The following is an 18,005-nucleotide window of genomic DNA, read 5'->3' on the forward strand; positions in this document are numbered from 1 at the left end:
GCTCTTTGTGCTGTGGGACATTTAAATCACAGAAGGTGGCAAAGAGAAGAAGGGAACATGGTTTGTTTTGCTCTTATTATCTTGCACCATGAAGACACAGTTGGAGTTAAGAGTCATTTCTCATTGCTGAAGGAACCATGATTGGAATCTTGCATCAGAAATGTGGAGCTCTCTCAACAAAAAAAAAATCATTGGAATGGAATGGCAATTGGACTGTGATTGCCACTTCTTGGATAATAGATGCTGATATTTTTACCTGGAACTGATAAGGGAAGAACAACCTCATAATAGCTTCCTGAATATCAAGGTTAAGATAATTAGCCTCATACACTATCTGAACATTATTATTATTTTCCTAAAGATGAAGGTTATATGGAGTTTTAAGTACCACTTATGTTTATTGGGTCTGTCAGAACTGTCAGTCTGCAGGACTGGGTAGATCATAGAATCCCTACAGGCCATTTGTCCCATCAAGTCCACACTCAAAAGAGCATGTCTCCCAGACCTAATTCCCTATCCTATTCCTACATTTTCCATGGCTAATCCACCTAGCCTATACATCCCTGGACACAATGAACAACTTAGCATGGCCAATCTACCTAACCTGCATATCTTTTGAATGTGGGATGATATAGGAAGGAAGCCAATGCAGACAGAGGGAGAACGTGCAAACTCCACACAGACAGTCACCCAAAAGTGAAATCGAATCCAGGACCCTGGCACTGTAAGGCAACAATGATAACCACTGAGCCACCATGCCACCCAGAAATCTCACTGTTCTGCTCTTTGTTGGTCTAGTTTCATTAGGAAAGATATGAATTGTTCTGTATAGCATCATTGATCTTACTTGATACACTGGAGAGCAACTGACCATGGTGATATTGAACTTAAGTGGCAAGATCAATTTGATGCTACCTCTGAAATATGGAGATAAAAATAAATTATGTAGTGACCTCCATTGACAAGGGTGGCCAACTATGAATTACAGTACATGTAATTTTGGAGGCTGCATCATGCCTCAGCAATTAATTGGCTATCGCACTGATCTTTGAGTAGCACTGCCTTCCTATGCCAATTGCAGAGTTGCCAACCCTCCAGAATTGGCCTGCAGCCTTCAGGAATTGAAGATCAATTACCAGTAATCCACTGGGGACATATAAAAAATTGTATTTTTAAAATAAGTTTCTTTGAACATTTGCCTTTGCCAGACATAAAAATATTGGATGATGCTTTACTGATAGCCAAACCAATCTTTTTTTCTCCAATTATTAATACTTTTATGTCTGGTAAAGAGAAATGTTCAGAGAAAATGAAACAAAAAACTTTTTTTTTCATGGCTCGATGATTTTCTCCAATGAGACACATGGTAATATCCAGGAGATTAATCTCTGCCACCGACCTTCAGCATTTCCACTCTGCTTTTAGGAATGAATGGTGGTTATTCAGTTGTGGACATATTTCCCCAGCAGCCAGCAATGCATCTACTGTCAGACAAGTACAAGTAACACCTTCTTGGTCTACTTCCTGATGATTGGTATCATAGCACATAGGAAAGAAAATTATTCTTGTGATTCAAAGAATTTCCAACTTAACTTTTTCCATGTCCTCATCCTCATCATCTTCCTCGATGGCATGTAAGTAAAGGGATTGCAATGGAAGATATCTCCAGTGTCTTTGGGTCACAATCCTGGGATTCACTTCCTCATAGTCTACCTAAACCAAATGGATGACAGCAGTTCAAAAAGGCCGCTCACCATCAACTTCTCAAGGGAAACTAAGAATGGCCAATAAATGCTGGCCCAGCTGAAAAATCCCAAGCACTGAGTTAATTTTAGAAAAAGGCACTTCTCCTTGTAGAACTGAGTAAAAGTAATAGCAAAAGTCATGATTGAATATTCAGAACTCAAGATGTCAATAAGTTGAAAAATTAGATCAACTAGAGTAATAGTACACACATCTTCCTCACAGTATCCTCCCAAGAGGTATCTCCCTGTCATTTTTATTGTCTCTTATATAGTGGTAGAAATTGCTTGGAGTGAGAAAATATCTTGAATTGGGATAAGCTTTGACACCTTGATTCCATTTGCATGTAGCAGATTGGGCTTTAGGCAGGCTTGGGGCTGAATGTTTTTCACAAAGTTGGGGTGCAGGATTTTATAGAGTCAGAGAGATTTACAGCACAGAAACAGACCCTTCAAATCAATTTGTCCACACTGTCCAGTTTTCACAATTAATCTAGGCCCATTTGCCTGTGTTTGGTCCATATTCCTCCATATCTATCCCACCCATGTTCTTGTCCAAATAATCCTTAAATGGCAAAATTGAACTTGCCTCCACCACTACCTCTGGCAGCCTAATTGAGACACTCACTGCCAATTGTGAAAAAACTGACCCTCTGGATCTTTCTGTATCTTTCCCCTCTCACCTTAAATCCTATGCCTTCTAGTTTTAGACTTCCCTCCCATAGGGAAAAGCTGTTGACTATCAATCTTATCTATGCATCTCATGATTTTATAAACCTCTATATGGTCACCCCTCAGTCTCCGAAGCTACAAGGGAGAAAAGTCATAGCATGTCCAGCCTCTCCTTATAAGTTAAACCTTCCAGTCTAAGTAGAATCCTAGTAAATGCTTTCTGCACTCTTTCTAGTTTAATGAAAATCTTTGTATAGCAGGACAAGCAGAACTGAAAGCAGTACTCCAAATGTGGTCTCACCAACATCTTGTATAGCTGCAACAAGAGGTCCTAACTCCTATACTCAATGCTCTGACTGATGAAAGCAAGCATGCCAGAAGCATCCTTCATCCACCCTGTCTACCTCTGACTTTACTTTCAAAGAGCTATGAACCTGTACCCTTAGATTGCTTTATTCTATAACATTACCCAGGACCCTACCATTGACTGTGTAAATCCTGCCCTGGTTTGACCTACCAAAATGCAACACCTTGCATTTACCTAAATTAAATCCCATCTGCCACTTCTCAGCTCACTGGCCTAGTAGATCAAGATCTTGCTGTATTCCCAGATAATGTTCTTGATTGTCCACTATACCACCAATCTTGGTGTAATCCACAAACTTACCAACCATACATCCTAAATTCTCATTCAAATCATTTATATAAATGATGAATAATAGAGGACCCAGCACTGACCCCTGTGGCACATCACTGGTCACAGGCTTCCAGTCTGAAAAATAACTATCTACCACCACCCTCTGTCTTCCATCTTCAATTAATTTTGTATCCAATTGGCTAGCTCTCTCTGGATCCGAAGAGATTTAACCTTACTCAACAACCCACCATTCATACCATGTCAAAGATTTGTCAACTTTTATGTTGGAATTCTGGCAATTAACCTCACAAACCTATAAAAAGTAATGGTATATATTGTTCTTGATTTTTGAAAAAATGATATATGAGGTTATTATTTTTGTCTCCTCTTCAGGTTTAAGTTTTGCACTGCTCATTTCCAATATTATGCTAATACTCATTTATTTATGCAGATTGCCAACAGTATCTCTTCTGAGCATCTGAAACGGATTAACATTTTCACTTTGAAATGTTTGTGCAAGATTTGAAGTAGTAATCGCTAAGAAATCATTTTACTTCATGAAATCTGCACAAATCCAGACTCCAGGGGAAAGTCTAGGGGAATCTGTCCTATCTATTCCATAAAAATAATTTCCAAGAAATGGATTAGGCAAGATTTACCAGTCACCAAATCTTAATCATAGAGATGTACAGCACAGAAACAGACTCTTCGGTCCAACTCGTCCATGTCAAACAAATATCCTAACCTAATCTAGTCCCATTTGCCAGCCCTTGGCCCATATCCCCCTGAAAGGTGGATAAATCCCCATGATCTGATCAGGTGTACCCTAGAACTCTGTGGAAAGCTAGAGAAGTGATTGCTGGACCTCTTACTGAGATATTTGTATCATCGATCGTCACAGGTGAGGTGCTGGAAGACTGGAGGTTGGCAAACGTGGTGCCACTGTTTAAGAAGGGTGGTAAAGACAAGCCAGGGAACTATAGACCGGTGAGCCTGACCTTAGTGGTGGCCAAGTTGTTGGAGGGAATCCTGAGGGACAGGATGTACATGTATTTGGAAAGGCAAGGACTGATTAGGGATAGTCAACATGGCTTTGTGCTTGGGAAATCATGTCTCACAAACTTGATTGAGTTTTTTGAAGAAGTATCAAAGAAGATTGATGAGGGCAGAGCAGTAGATGTGATCTATAGGACTTCAGTAAGGCGTTCAACAAGGTTCCCCATGGGAGACTGATGGTTAGATCTCATGGAATGCAGAGTGAACTAGCCATTTGGATACAGAACTGGCTCAAAGGTAGAAGACAGAGGGTGGTGGTGGAGGGTTGTTTTTCAGACTGGAGGCCTGTGACCAGTGGAGTGCCACAAGGATCAGTGCTGGGTCCACTACCTTTTGTCATTTACAAAAATGATTTGGATGTGAGCATAAGACGTACAGTTAGTAAGTTTGCAGATGACACCAAAATTGGAGGTGTAGTGGACAGTGAAGAGGATTAAGTGAAGACTGCAGATGATGGAGATCAGAGCCGAAAATGTGTTGCTGGAAAAGTGCTTTTCCAGCAACACATTTTCACCGAGAGGATTACCTCAGATTACAACAGGATCTGGACCAAATGGGCCAATGGGCTGAGAAGTGGCAGATGGAGTTTAATTCAGATAAATGCAAGGCGCTGCATTTTGGGAAAGCAAATCTTAGCAGGACTTATACACTTAATGGCAAGGTCCTAGGGAGTGTTGCTGAACAAAGAGACCTTGGAGTGCAGGTTCATAGCTCCTTGCAAGTAGAGTCGCAGGTAGATAGGATAGTGAAGAAGGCATTTGGTATGCTTTCCTTTATTGGTCAGAGTATTGAGTACTGGAGTTGGGAGGTCATGTTGTAGCTGTACAGGACATTGGTTAGGCCACTGTTAGAATATTGCATGCAATTCTGGTCTCCTTCCTGTTGGAAAGATGTTGTGAAACTTGAAAGGGTTCAGAAAAGATTTACAAGGATGTTGCCAGGGTTGGAGGATTTGAGCTATAGGGAGAGGATGAACAGGCTGGGGCTGTTTTCTCTGGAGCATCAGAGGCGGAGGGGTGACCTTATAGAGGTCTACAAAAGTATGAGGGGCATGGATAGGATAAATCGACAAAGTCTTTTCCCTGGAGTTGGAGAGTCCAGACCTCGAGGGCATAGGTTTAGGATGAGGGGGGAAAGGTATAAAAAAGACCTAAGGGGCAACTTTCTCATGCAGAGGGTGATACGTGTATGGAATGAGCTGCCAGAGGATATGGTGGAGGCTGGTACAATTGCAACATTTAAGAGGCATCTGGATGGGTATATGAATAGGAAGGGTTTGGAGGGATATGGGCCGGGTGCTGGCAGGTGGGAGTAGATTGGGTTGGGATATCTGGTCGGCATGGATGAGTTGGACCGAAGGGTCTGTTTCCATGCTGTACATCTCTATCACTCTATGACTCTATTCATATACCCATCCAGATGCCTTTTAAATGTTGTAATTGTATCAGCCTCCATCACTTTCTCTGGCAGCTCATTCCATACACGCACCACCCTCTACGTGAAAACGTTGCCCCTTACGTCCCTTTTAAATTATTCCCCTGTCACCCTAAACCTATGCCCTCTAGTTCTGGACCTCCCCACCCCAGGGAAAAGACTTTGTCTATTTGTCCTATCTATGCCCCTCATGATTTTCTAAACCTCTATAGGGTCACCTCTCAGCCTCCAATGCTCCAGGGAAAACATCCCCAGCCTGTTCAGCCTCTCCCTGTAGCTCAGATCCTCCAATCCTGCAACATCCTTGTAAATCTTTTCTGAACCCTTTCAAATTGATTGTTTTAATAAATTTCATTTTAAGCAGTTAACTGGCAAGAAATGTAAGAAAATGTCTATACTAAATTCCTGCACTTACATTTGGCAAGGCATATGTGTCACGTTCCTAGCCAATTCTGATTGTCCAATAAATATTTGGATTATAATATCTGAAGGAATAGTTTTATTATTAAATGTTAAAATAAACATGCAGGATACAATGTGTCATTGACATGGAACGAAGATTTAACCACTTAGAAAAATGGCAGAAAAGTAATTATATAGTAATCCCTTCATATAGAAGCATGGACAGAGCATCATAAAGAGCTCCCAATATGGATTGAACAGGATGAAGTAATTATCTCAATAGGAGATGTGATTGCCTGTCTATTTATCTATGAATAGATACATATTTAAGTTCCTCAGAAATATGAAGCCAATTGCAAGTGGGAGATACTGCTTGTGTTTCAGAGAGAAGGAAAATTCAAAATATCATTGTTGCTAGATATGATTCCATCTGCTGTAGTCAGATTTTCTCCAGTCAGCTAAGTTCCTTGCTATTACATTTGTTCAAATGCTGCCTTGATGTCAAGGACAGTCATTCTAGAGTTGCTTCAGAAATTCAGCCCATTTCCATGAATGGAACTCTGGTTCAGTAAGGTCTGGAGTGGAAACCCCCCCAGCTTGACTTTGGTAAACAGGTGACAGCCACTTGATAGCAGTGTTGACAATTTTTTCATCAATTTTCTGATGACGGGAATAGATTGATAAGTTGGTAATTGGCTGGGTTAGAATTGTCCTAATTTGTGTGAATAGGGCATATCTGTGCAATTTTTCACATTGTCCAGTACTCTGGCAGTTTATTAATCAGGAAAGAGGTTACTGGGGAAGCTAAAATAGAATACAAAATGCTGGAATTACTTTGCAGGGTGACAGCAACTGGAGAGAGGAAACAGTTATCAATTGATGTTTCAGGTCAAGATAAGGGCCCAAAAGATCATCTCAACCTGAAATGTTAACTCAGATTCTTTGTGCTGACCTGCTTTCCATAAGTTTTAATCTTTTCTGCAGCCATTAAACTGTTGGAGCAATAATAGCTATTTATATTTGTTGCCATCCATAGTTGCTGAGCCAGTTCAGAGAACATAGTCCTGATTTAACTTGTGTGTGGATTCACCATGCAAGTGACAGGGTAGATGATGTGGTTGCCGTGACTTATCAACATGTAACCTCAGTCCTCATTGCTATACCACCTCAACAATACAGAAATTAAAGAGACTGGAAGATAAGAACAGTATATTGCATGACAGTAGTCCTCATTATAAATTTAGCGTTGGGCTGGTGATTGAGGCTCTGGAAATGAGAAAAGAAGCCTGTGGCTCAAAAACTCCTTGCAAAACCTACAGAGCTCTTCTGTTCCACCAACATCTCCAGACAATGAAAATCATTTATTTATGTTGGCTTCTACTGGCTTCTCTAGGCCTGATCTGCATTAGACTCAATTTGTCCGACTAGAGTTGAAATAACATCAAGTAAAATCAGATGCCAATCTCTATATTTGAGTGACTCCCTCACCTACCTGACTGGGCTACTGAATGGGATTAATTGAGGATATCTGATCGGCATGGACCAGTTTGACTGAAGGGTCTGTTTCTATGCTATACTTCTCTATCACTCTCCCAGTTCCTATCCTCCCCAGCTGATGGCGATACTTATGCAGTTTCTACCAAAGATGGTTGGTAGCAACGAGCATAAAGTTTAGGTGACCTTCGAACTTCTGCACTATAGGATATTTAAGGTCATTTCTCAATCTCATAAATGTAAAGGAAAACATACTTCCCCTCTTTACAAGCACATGACCTAGCAATATTAATTCTATTGAACTATAATCATGTATCACTTGAGCACAATTTCCACTTTTCTTGCTCTTTCACATAATAAAAAGTTCAATAAATATCTTTGCATAAAGAGTATTGCCTCTTGAAAATTGTTACCGCGTATCTTTTAGTCCTATTTGGAAATGAAAAGTATCCAGTGTTGAAAAGAGACTCCCTTCTATTAGTTCTGCCAATAGCTGCAAAGAATGCTCAGCAAAAAAATAAGTAAATAAGATTTGATCACAGGGTTAGAGGGATAATCTGCCTATTTGTAACTTAGACCAAGGTTTTACTTTTTGCAGCCATTATCTGGGCCTGGCATGTTCAGTGGTGACTAAGTCATTGCCTTCACCAACAAGAGAACTAGCCAGATTGAGCTCCAATTAGCTTGTTGACAGCAAGCCTTCAGGCCTCTCAGCCAACCACAGGCCTCAACATCAAAGCTCAACCTCTCCAGAAGCTGCTGGCCAATCTGACAGCAGCAGTTTCTAGATCCTAGAGATTCATGTTGTAGCCTAGACAACAGAGGATCCAGTGATGATAGGTAATCCTTTATTTTTCAGGGGAATCACGAGGAAATGTATCCAATGAACCTTCAAGTCGAGCACTTAATTACTGAGATGGCAAGGTAGGGCAAGTGTCTCATCAGGGCCATGGAGTTTAATTCAGATAAATGCAAGATGCTGCATTTTGGGAAAGCAAATCTTAGCAGGACTTATACACTTAATGGTAAGGTCCTAGGGAGTGTTGCTGAACAAAGAGACTTTGGAGTGCAGGTTCATAGCTCTTTGAAAGTAGAGTCGCAGGTAGATAGGATAGTGAAGAAGGTGTTTGGTATGCTTTCCTTTGTTGGTCAGAGTATTGAGTACAGGAGTTGGGAGGTCATGTTGTGGCTGTACAGGACATTGGTTAGGCCATTGTTGGAATATTGCATGCAATTCTGGTCTCCTTCCTATCAGAAGGATGTTGTGAAACTTGAAAGGGTTCAGAAAAGATTTACAAGGATGTTGCCAGGGTTGGAGGATCTGAGCTACATGGAGAGGCTGAACAGGCTGGGGCTGTTTTCTCTGGAGCATTGGAGGCTGAGGGGTGACCTTATAGAGGTTTACAAAATTATGAGGGACATAGATAGGATAAATAGCCAAAGTCTTTTCCGTGGGGTCAGGGAGTCCAGAACTAGAGGGCATAGGTTTAGGGTGAGAGGGGAAAGATATAAAAGAGACCGAAGGGGCAACTTTTTCACGCAGAGGGTGGTACGTGCATGGAATGAGCTGCCAGAGGATGTGGTGGAGGCTGGTACAATTGCAACAGTTAAGAGGCATTTGGATGGGTATATGAATAGGAAGGGTTTGGAGGGATATGGGCCGGGTGCTGGAAGGTGGGACTAGATTAGGTTGGGATATCTGGTCGGCTTGGACAGGTTGAACTGAAAGGTTTGTTTCCATGCTGTACATCTCTATGACTCTATTTGCTCTTCTTGCCACCTTCAGGGAGGGGAAAACTGAGCTCATATGTTTACAACCCATCAGGATTGCCCTGGAGTCTTCTGGATTAAGCTCTTTGATACTGATGTGAGCAATCCTAAGAGGCAAATCATAGCAGCATTAATGAAATTGCATTCATTTAATTCTCTTTATGGATCTTACATTTTTGATTGTAAAAAGTTTGGAGATGAAGTGAAAAGCTTTTTGAATGGTGAGATGTTTGGAGGCTTGTGGTCATATGAAAAAGTCCTCCTAGAATCAGTCCAACCAATGTTGGCAACCTTGTGTTTAGAGCTCAAGAATTGGCAAAAAGAATTTTTCCTTCTTTATTGACAGGTTTTGGAGAACATGGTTTGTTCCATTTGGCAGGTGTCCACTCTAACCACATATCAGTCACAGCCTTATCTCCTTTATCTGGTTAAGGTCTTTGCTGTTGGCTTGCTGGCATGGTTCCAATTTCATAAGTTTACTTGCCAACAGTCTTTGATGTAACTATTAGCAAACCCTCAAATGTATTTTGTCTATACAAGTAAAGGATGAAGAGATTGTGTTCCAAGCAATAGAAAAACCTTAAAACTAAGAACAAGACATCTTATGTCTGACATGATTGCTGTCTATATTATAATACGTGATTCAGTTTGTCCTTCCCCACCTGCCTCCCCTTCTCGCCGGTTATGCTTTTCCACTTTCTAATGGGCATCTTGGTTATTTTTATTACCGTTTTCCTTTTATTGATATTTTATTGTTAGTTATCAACCATTTGGCACAAAAAATTCTCTCCATTTCAGTTTTTAATTGTTTATTTTCCATCAACAAAATTCTATCCAAGCTCATTCTGGATAAAATAACTTTCTTCTGCAAGTTAGTGTACTCATTATAAAAGTAAAATGCATAAGGTAATACAAAAGTTCATAATAAGTCGATAAACCCAGTTCCAGTAATCACCTCCTCCCTTCCACATAAAGTATAATATCCCACTCGTCTCTGAACATCTTTAACACTAATATATTTGGAAGCCAGGGGAAATGGCCCACTGAAATTTAAGACCTTGTGTTGATGTCAACCTCCAAAGTATATAACAATTGCTAGGGCATTTTTCTTCCAGCCTTTGCATGAAGAAATTGGGGTTTTTATGCCTTTAAGCAGTCTTCGATATACATTATATATTTAATGAAAATCACCTTTAATAAACAAATACACATTTTTATTTCAGCAATAGAGAACAGGGAGAAAGAAAACTAAACAGTTAAGTATTGTTGAGGAGGGGAGAAACAGGGAACAAGGCTCTCTTCAAGCTAATTAAATAGAGATGGTGTGGGATTCTGTTGAGAGCAAAATAAGATGAGGGATAGAATTATCCTCGATAAAATGTGAAGTTGGAAAAATAAAGCAGGTCAGACAGGAGCAAGAAAGGAACAAGAAAGTCAATGTTTTGGGTCAGGACTGATGAAAAGACCTGACGCGAAGCATTGACTTTCCTGCTCCTCCGATGCTGTCTGACCTGCTGTGTTTTTCCAGCTTCACATTTTATTGACTCTGATTTCCATCATCTGCAGTCCTTACTATTTCCATCACTCTTGGGAGTGATTTTAGAGAAAGAAATTTAAGATTGATGGCTGCTACAAAAGAGGAGAAACTTAATAAAGATAACAGAAGTTGCGTGAGGGATGGATGCGAAAAGAGAGAATAAAATATACTTTTATGAGGAATGGACTGGGAAAATAATTTGAAAAAGTACATTTGCATGGGAAGAGGAGAAAGATAATCCTGTAGCTGTGGAAAGGAGAGAAAGTGGAAGGAACTGAGTTGACTGGAGAAAGGGAAGAGCAGAAATATAGAATGATGCTGCATAGCATGGAAATAACTAGCCTAGTCAGGAGAGGAAGACGTGGATATTATTGGTCTGTAAAAGGTACATAGGATAATTCAGTGTATACTCTGATTTAAATGGAGAAAATGCTAGAATATGAATCAGGTCAGGCAGCATCTAAGTGAGAGAATTGGAGTCAAAGTGCATGTGAGTAAAATGGTGTTGCAAAGTTTAAGCACTCCATGAATGAGAAGCAGGTGAGGATTGTGAGGAATAGGTTAAAAATTAAAAACTGCATGACACAAAGGTAACGTGTCACTTATACTCCAGTTTTTATAGTGGTTGGTTGTGAGACTTGCTCATATTCTACTCTCAAGAGGCAGAACAAATAACTTTGAAACAAAAACAGATATTGCTGGAGAAACTCATCAGGTCTGGCAACATCTGTGGAGAGAAAGCACAGGTAACATTTCAGTTCCAGTAATCCTTCGTCTGAACTAATTTTGATATTTGAATCAAGTTCTCACAGTGTGGTGGGGAGCTTGATTTGCATTCAATGCTGACAGGCTGAATTTCTCAAGACCCTGCAATCTCAGCTGATTTCCAGGGGCCATCCTCACCTGTCCCCAGCTATAGGTCTTCTTGCTCAATAGCTGGTCAACCTGCCAATCTGTCAGGGTCAAACAGAATAGAGTTGATAATTAGGTCTTGTCCAGGTTTTCTAGTTTCATTATGTTGATGCTGCCACAGCACCGCCTCGTTCCCTGTCTCCCCATAGGTAGTAAAACCAATTCTTCTGATTAATAATTTTGCATCATAACTGATTTCTTGACTTCCATGGAAAACCTACTTGTAGAGAAAGATACGTACAGATAAAAATCACGGGCAATTAATGTTCAAATAATGATCTGAGTCCAAAGTTTGAATAATATGATAACAAACAGTTACTCAACCCCTGAATAATTTCTAGTCTAATGCGTCTTGGGCTGAACTGATGTTTTTGCAATGTCCCTGGTTAGCATATGGATCTACCAGAAAACTGTCACCTAAATTAAATACTTTGTAGTAATCAAAAATCAAATTTAAATTTCTGGGGTTTTGATGGCAAGGTATTAAAATCTAAACATGTGTCATTGAAATGTAACAATCAGCAAATTGCTTACAAAATGAATTAGACAATGCTTCAGAGAGAATTACTGAGAAAACAATTGTGCTTAAAGCCAGCTTCATAGCAATGAGGCTATTTTTCTAAAGGAGAGTCCCTAATCTGCCACTCCAGTTTATTTTATGAAACCATTTCCTGGTTTTATTGCAACCTCAATCCAATCTACACATTATGGTTTAAATGAGGTGAGCTGCTCCATGGTTTCCAATGGCAACAGAATTCTTAAAACAGGAGAAGCCCTTCCTGTGAGACGAACTGCAGAGGCTGTCAACTTCTGTAACCTGGTAAATGGTGATGGTTTATTGGTGGCACTGGATGAACTTAACCATCGCATTTTTTGAAACATCAGCAGTTTGAGAGATCAGATTTAATGGTATTAAGATGCAGACAATGGATGTATCTTCCCATATAGAGTGGAAGCAGGCCATTCAGCCCATCAAGTCAACACCAACCCTCCAAAGAGCAGCCCACCTAGAACTAACCTTCTATTCTATCCCTGTAACCCTGCATTTCCCATGGCCAATGCACCTTACCTGTACATCTTTGGATTGTGGGAGTAAACTGGAGCAAATCCACACAGACATTGGGATGACGTGCAAGTGAGTCACTCAAGGATGGAATCAAACCAGGGTCCCAGGTGCTGTTAGGTAGCAATGTTAACCACTGAGCCACCATACTGCCCTGGTTAGACTAAGCATAAAATGTGTAGGCCTGAAGATTCTTGAATGGTTCAATTGTTAGAGCCCTCTCCTCGATTCAACATCATTATGCCCAATCACCGACCTGTACATAAAATTGAGTATCCTCTTCACAATCACATCAATAGGTTATAACTTCCAAATCCAAAAGGGCTCAATATCTAGTTGATAATGCACTACTTGCCAGCCGTCTGTGGAGAGGAAAGAAAGCACCACCCTTATTATGAATTCCAATATTTAAAGCCCTCAGTTCACCAAACAACAAAAAGCATAATTTAGTGATTAAGCTAAGGTAAAGCAAATGAAAAGAAACACATTCAGTTAATTAAGTATTGGTTTTACTTAACAATTGGTAATGAATTAACAAAAGATCATTTGTGTTGAGTCTGTTTAGGCTAATGTTTCAGTGACATGATGCATGAAAATATTTACCAAGATGAGTACCTTTGTTGTGGGGTTAAAGTTGGGGAGAGATGATGACCTAGTCATATTATTGTAGACTCTCAATCCAGAGAACCGGGTAATTTCTGGGGACCTGGGTTTATATTCCATCATTACAGATGATGGAATGTGAATTCAATTTTTAAAAATCTAGAATTAATAGATTAATGATGACCATAAAACCATTGTTGAAAAAAACCAATCTGGTTCACTAACGTATTTTAGGGAAGAAAAGATTAGATTCCCTACAGTGTGGAAACAGGCCCTTTGGCCCAACCAGTCGACACCAACCCTCCAAAGAGTAACCCACCCAGACCCATTTCCCTTTGACTAAGGCACCTAACACTATGGGCAATTTAGCATGGCCAATTCACCTGACCTGCACATGTTTGGACTGTGGGAGGAAACCGGAGCACCCGGAGGAAACCACACAGACACTGGGAGAATGTACAGTCAACCTGGGACCCTGCTGCCCCAAATATGATATCTAATCTACAGACCCATACCAAGGTGATTGATTCTTAACTCATCTTAGCAATACATTTAGGAATGGGAAATAAATTCTGGCCCAGCAACTGATACCCACATCCCACGAATGAATTTTTTAAAAATAAATTCTGAAGTAAAGATGGATGAAATACAAGTATAGAGCATATTGTCAGTTTCAATCATGGGGGTTATTACATGGTCTGAAATGCTGAACAAGGAGCTAAATTTTCATATTTTTTTCCAGATTGACCAATGCGTATATTACTGAATTCCTCATATTGGTATAAATTCATTGAAATATTTAAATAAAATGCAACATTTAATAAATAAAGCTTTCTCTTAAACTATTCAAGTTATTGCTGAGTCGTATGCAACATTTGGTGGACCTGAGCACATTGCCCTCATCTCCTTCATGTGTGTGGTTTGAATCCTGCAAGCATTCCACACCTGACTGATGTCATCTGCAATGCAGCTGTGTATCTTGTGACCAACCGTAGCTTCTATTAATAAAACATCATTTGTTTCTAAGCGACAGTGTTGTACCTTGTTATATAAGCTGTTCATCTCTGAAGTTTCAAAACGTCCTTTTGAAAATAAAAGTATTTCTTTTAAATTTATTCTACCAAGTTGATATTCTAACATGCATTGCTCCCCGGTAAAATAAATGTCAAAGGGACGGCGTCACTAGATTCCCAAATTGAGTCACAAATGATGTTTCAAACAGTGTCCCCATGATATGCTTGCTTCTGTAGTTTTGGCTGGAGCTTTGAAATTTATTTAAAGTTTAGCAAAACTTGAAACAGATGTTGTTTCAGCATACTAGTGTCTTTACTGAGGTAAAAGAATCAGATTCTGCAAAGTCACCATATATAGGCCAAAGAAGGTGAGAATTTGATTCTGTCACTTTTAGTATCATTTAACTGAAGTTACTGAGATATATTGGAACAAATGAAAAATGAATCATATTTGAACGAGGTCAGGGATAAAACCAAAGTATAAAAGTAAATATTGTAGACAGCATTGTTCTATATATGGAATATATGACCTTGAGCTAAATCACCTCAACTCATACCTTAATTATGTTTCTGTGCTGCCTCCTATTGCAACCTAGAAAGTGCTGAATCACTCTTTACAATGTTAATGTAAAAAACAAGCAAATATCATGGTAGATGACAAAAACTTCTTTTTAACTGCAATAAAAACATCAAAATTGAATAGCCCAGAAACAAAAGGGATAAAACATACAAGAGCTTCTTAAAATTTGTTTCTCCCCTTTCTACAGCAGGTGTAACTCATGTTGGGGTATTGTTCTATGTATGCTGTAATTTCTCTGGTGCCTCACTCAAGTGCCCATTTCCTACACATATGTTTATATAGAGGAATCTTCTGTTCCCAGAGATGGCAAGCTTGGAAATGGGAAGTGCACTGAATGGGTGGGGGAGGGTGGGGTGGTGGTGATTTATTCAAACTGTACTTTCCACATGTCTCCACCTGACTTAAGTTATGGACAGAAAGGCCCATTGTCAATTTCCCTGCCCCATTGCCAGTTGAGACTCTTTACTGTCAACCTATGGACCCAGTGTGCTGCCATTAGGATTAACCCAAATGCAAGCAGGCAGTCAACATGTGGTCTGCCAATCAGGTCAGCCGTGTGAGTAGTTTGTTCTCTTGGAGAAGTGTGAGTCCCTCAAGGAAGGCAATAATTCCTGATCAAGGGATTGGACACATCAAACTGGTTTTCCACTGATAACCTTCTGTATACCTTTATTCTGAAATGAGTCTAACTGTGACCTGCTGCTTCCCACAAACCATTTGCCTTACTTTAGTGGTTTTTATGATCCTGGGTGTTATTTCAACAGCAACCATGGCCATCTCTGTGACATTGCTGAACGCACGAGCTGCTGGCCTCTATTGGCCAGCAGGTATCACTGGGCACAAACCCTGTTCTGGGAGTCTTAATTTCAAATCAATGTTTGAATAATGTTCGATTTAGTGAGCCCATCCTGCAAGACTCTGCACAGGTCTCTTGAGGACTCTCCAGCTGGCTGCCTAGACTCCCACAATCTTAACAAAGTCCCGTATCTTTAACAATGTACACTGGCAGATGGTGTGATCATGGAGAGAGTTGCATCACAGTCCAATCTTGTTCCCACTCTCGTGATCAAATAAAGAAATCTCTGTTTGGCAAGGTGTGGCAAGTGGTATTTTCCAAAGATCTGTATTAGGTCTTTGGATTTTCTCCAGTTATATGAATGATTTGAATGAAGGAATCCAAAAACGTACATTTAGATAACTTTTAGGTTTGGAGGAGAAAGTTGCAGGAATGAGATAAGAAGTCAAAGGAACCCATACAGATTACGTAAGTAAATAGACTTATAGCAGATAGAGTTCATTGTGGGGAAATGTGAGGTTAACCCATTTTGAATCTGAGAAAGAAAAATTGTAATATTCTCTTAACGGTGGAAGACTGGGAGCTGGAGAGGAGAAATATGTGAAGCTAACCTCGACAAGGTCTTTTCCTCAGGGTGGGGGAATCCAAAACTAGAGGACACAGGTTTAAGGTAAGAGGTGAAAGATTTAAAAGGGACTTAAGGTCAACTTTTTCATGCAAAAGTGGTACATGTATGGAATGAGCTGCCTGAGGAAGTGGTGGAGGCTGGCATAGTTACAACATTTAAAAAACACTTGAATCGGTACACAATAGGAAAGATTTAGAGGGATATGGGCCAAATGCTGGCAAATGTAATGAAATTTATTTAGGATATCTGGTCAGCATGGATGAATTGGACCGAAGAGTCTGTTTCCGTGCTGCACATCACTATGACTCTATGTATAGAAATTATTAAAAAGCTTATGAAAGTTTTATGAATTATACAAAAACAATTAGAAGTTCTAATGGAATGACAGGTTGTATTTTAACAGTGTTGAAATACAAAGGTAATTCTGGATTTGTATCTTAAGACTTCCATTTGGAGAACTATGTTCAATTTCAGGCATCAAACCTCAGGAAAGATACATTTGCCTTGGAAGGTGAATGAGAATTAAACTAAAGCTTACAGGGATTAACCAGAATTATCTTGGAGCTTAAAGGGTTAAACTATGAGGATAAGTGGCATAAAGTTTACTTGTGGTTCTTTTGAGTTGATGCGTCTTCAGTGGGGGTTGGTTTGTTGAAATGACTAGAATGTGGTGCAGGGTGACCCCAATGGCATAGGCAATGGTTGTTCAGGGAGGCCTGGCTGTTCATTACACCCTCTGCTTGATGTGGAGTGATGCCTTCAAATATCCCAGAAAACAAGGACTGCAGATGCTGGAAACCAGATTCTAGATTAGAGTGGTGCTAGAAAAGCACAGCAGTTCAGGCAGCATCCGAAGAGCTGGAAAATCGACGTTTCAGGCAAAAGCCCTTTTGCCTGAGACGTCGATTTTCCTACTCCTCGGATGCTGCCTGATCTGCTGTGCTTTTCCAGCACCACTCTAATCTATCATATTCTGTTTTACAATTTTACTGAGCATCAGGCTTGACCAGAACAAAGTTGAGCAAGTACCATTCACATGATGAAGTAATTATTGTGGCGCTTAGGCAGGCCTGGAGTTTCCTGGTATGCACCAGTGGAAATGTAAGTATTCTGGTAATGTATTGCCTGCTGCAAAGCCATGTCTGTAAAGTTACCTCAATTATGGCAATCAAATCAAGAGTAGAGAAAGAGAAATCTAGACTAGGTATCAAGGTAATTTTACTGTCTGAACTGACTTCATTCTTTGTGGCTATGCTGGGCAGACTCAAGAAGGGAAATACAATCTTAATTGTCTTAATTAAACATGCAGAACACTATCTACTAGTACAAATTATTAGACTTTACTTTACAACATATAATAAACTGCTAGTGTCATTAGCCTGCTATAGTAATTTTAAATAGCATGGAGAATACTTGCAGAGAACTTTGTTTTGCAATAAAGCAAAGAATGGTGTGATTCCTTGGCCCAAATAAAGAATAATTAACTTTGGTAAATTAGTTGCTCACTGATATGTATTCTAAAATAAAATTATTGAGATCGTTGATCAGATTATAGATTCACTACAATGTGAAAGCAGGCCATTCAGCCCATCGAGTCCACACCAGCATTTTGAACAGCATTCCACTCAGGCCTACCCTCTCTACCCCTGCAATTCCCACACCTAAT

General features: G+C 39.9%; 1 long non-coding RNA gene across 1 annotated transcript in view; it reads right to left on the reverse strand.

The window, feature by feature from the left end:
* Positions 1–1,604: 1,604 nt before the first annotated feature.
* Positions 1,605–18,005, reverse strand: part of LOC140486277 (uncharacterized) — a 361,646-nt gene continuing 345,245 nt past the window's right edge. The window contains exons 6-7 of the long non-coding RNA XR_011962544.1: positions 11,648–13,081; positions 1,605–1,713 (exon numbers count right to left, since the gene is read on the reverse strand). This is a non-coding gene — a long non-coding RNA (uncharacterized lncRNA). The remainder of the gene's footprint in view (positions 1,714–11,647; positions 13,082–18,005) is intronic.

The sequence above is a fragment of the Chiloscyllium punctatum genome, chromosome 15, assembly GCF_047496795.1.
Source record: "Chiloscyllium punctatum isolate Juve2018m chromosome 15, sChiPun1.3, whole genome shotgun sequence".
NCBI classification, from domain to species: domain Eukaryota; kingdom Metazoa; phylum Chordata; class Chondrichthyes; order Orectolobiformes; family Hemiscylliidae; genus Chiloscyllium; species Chiloscyllium punctatum.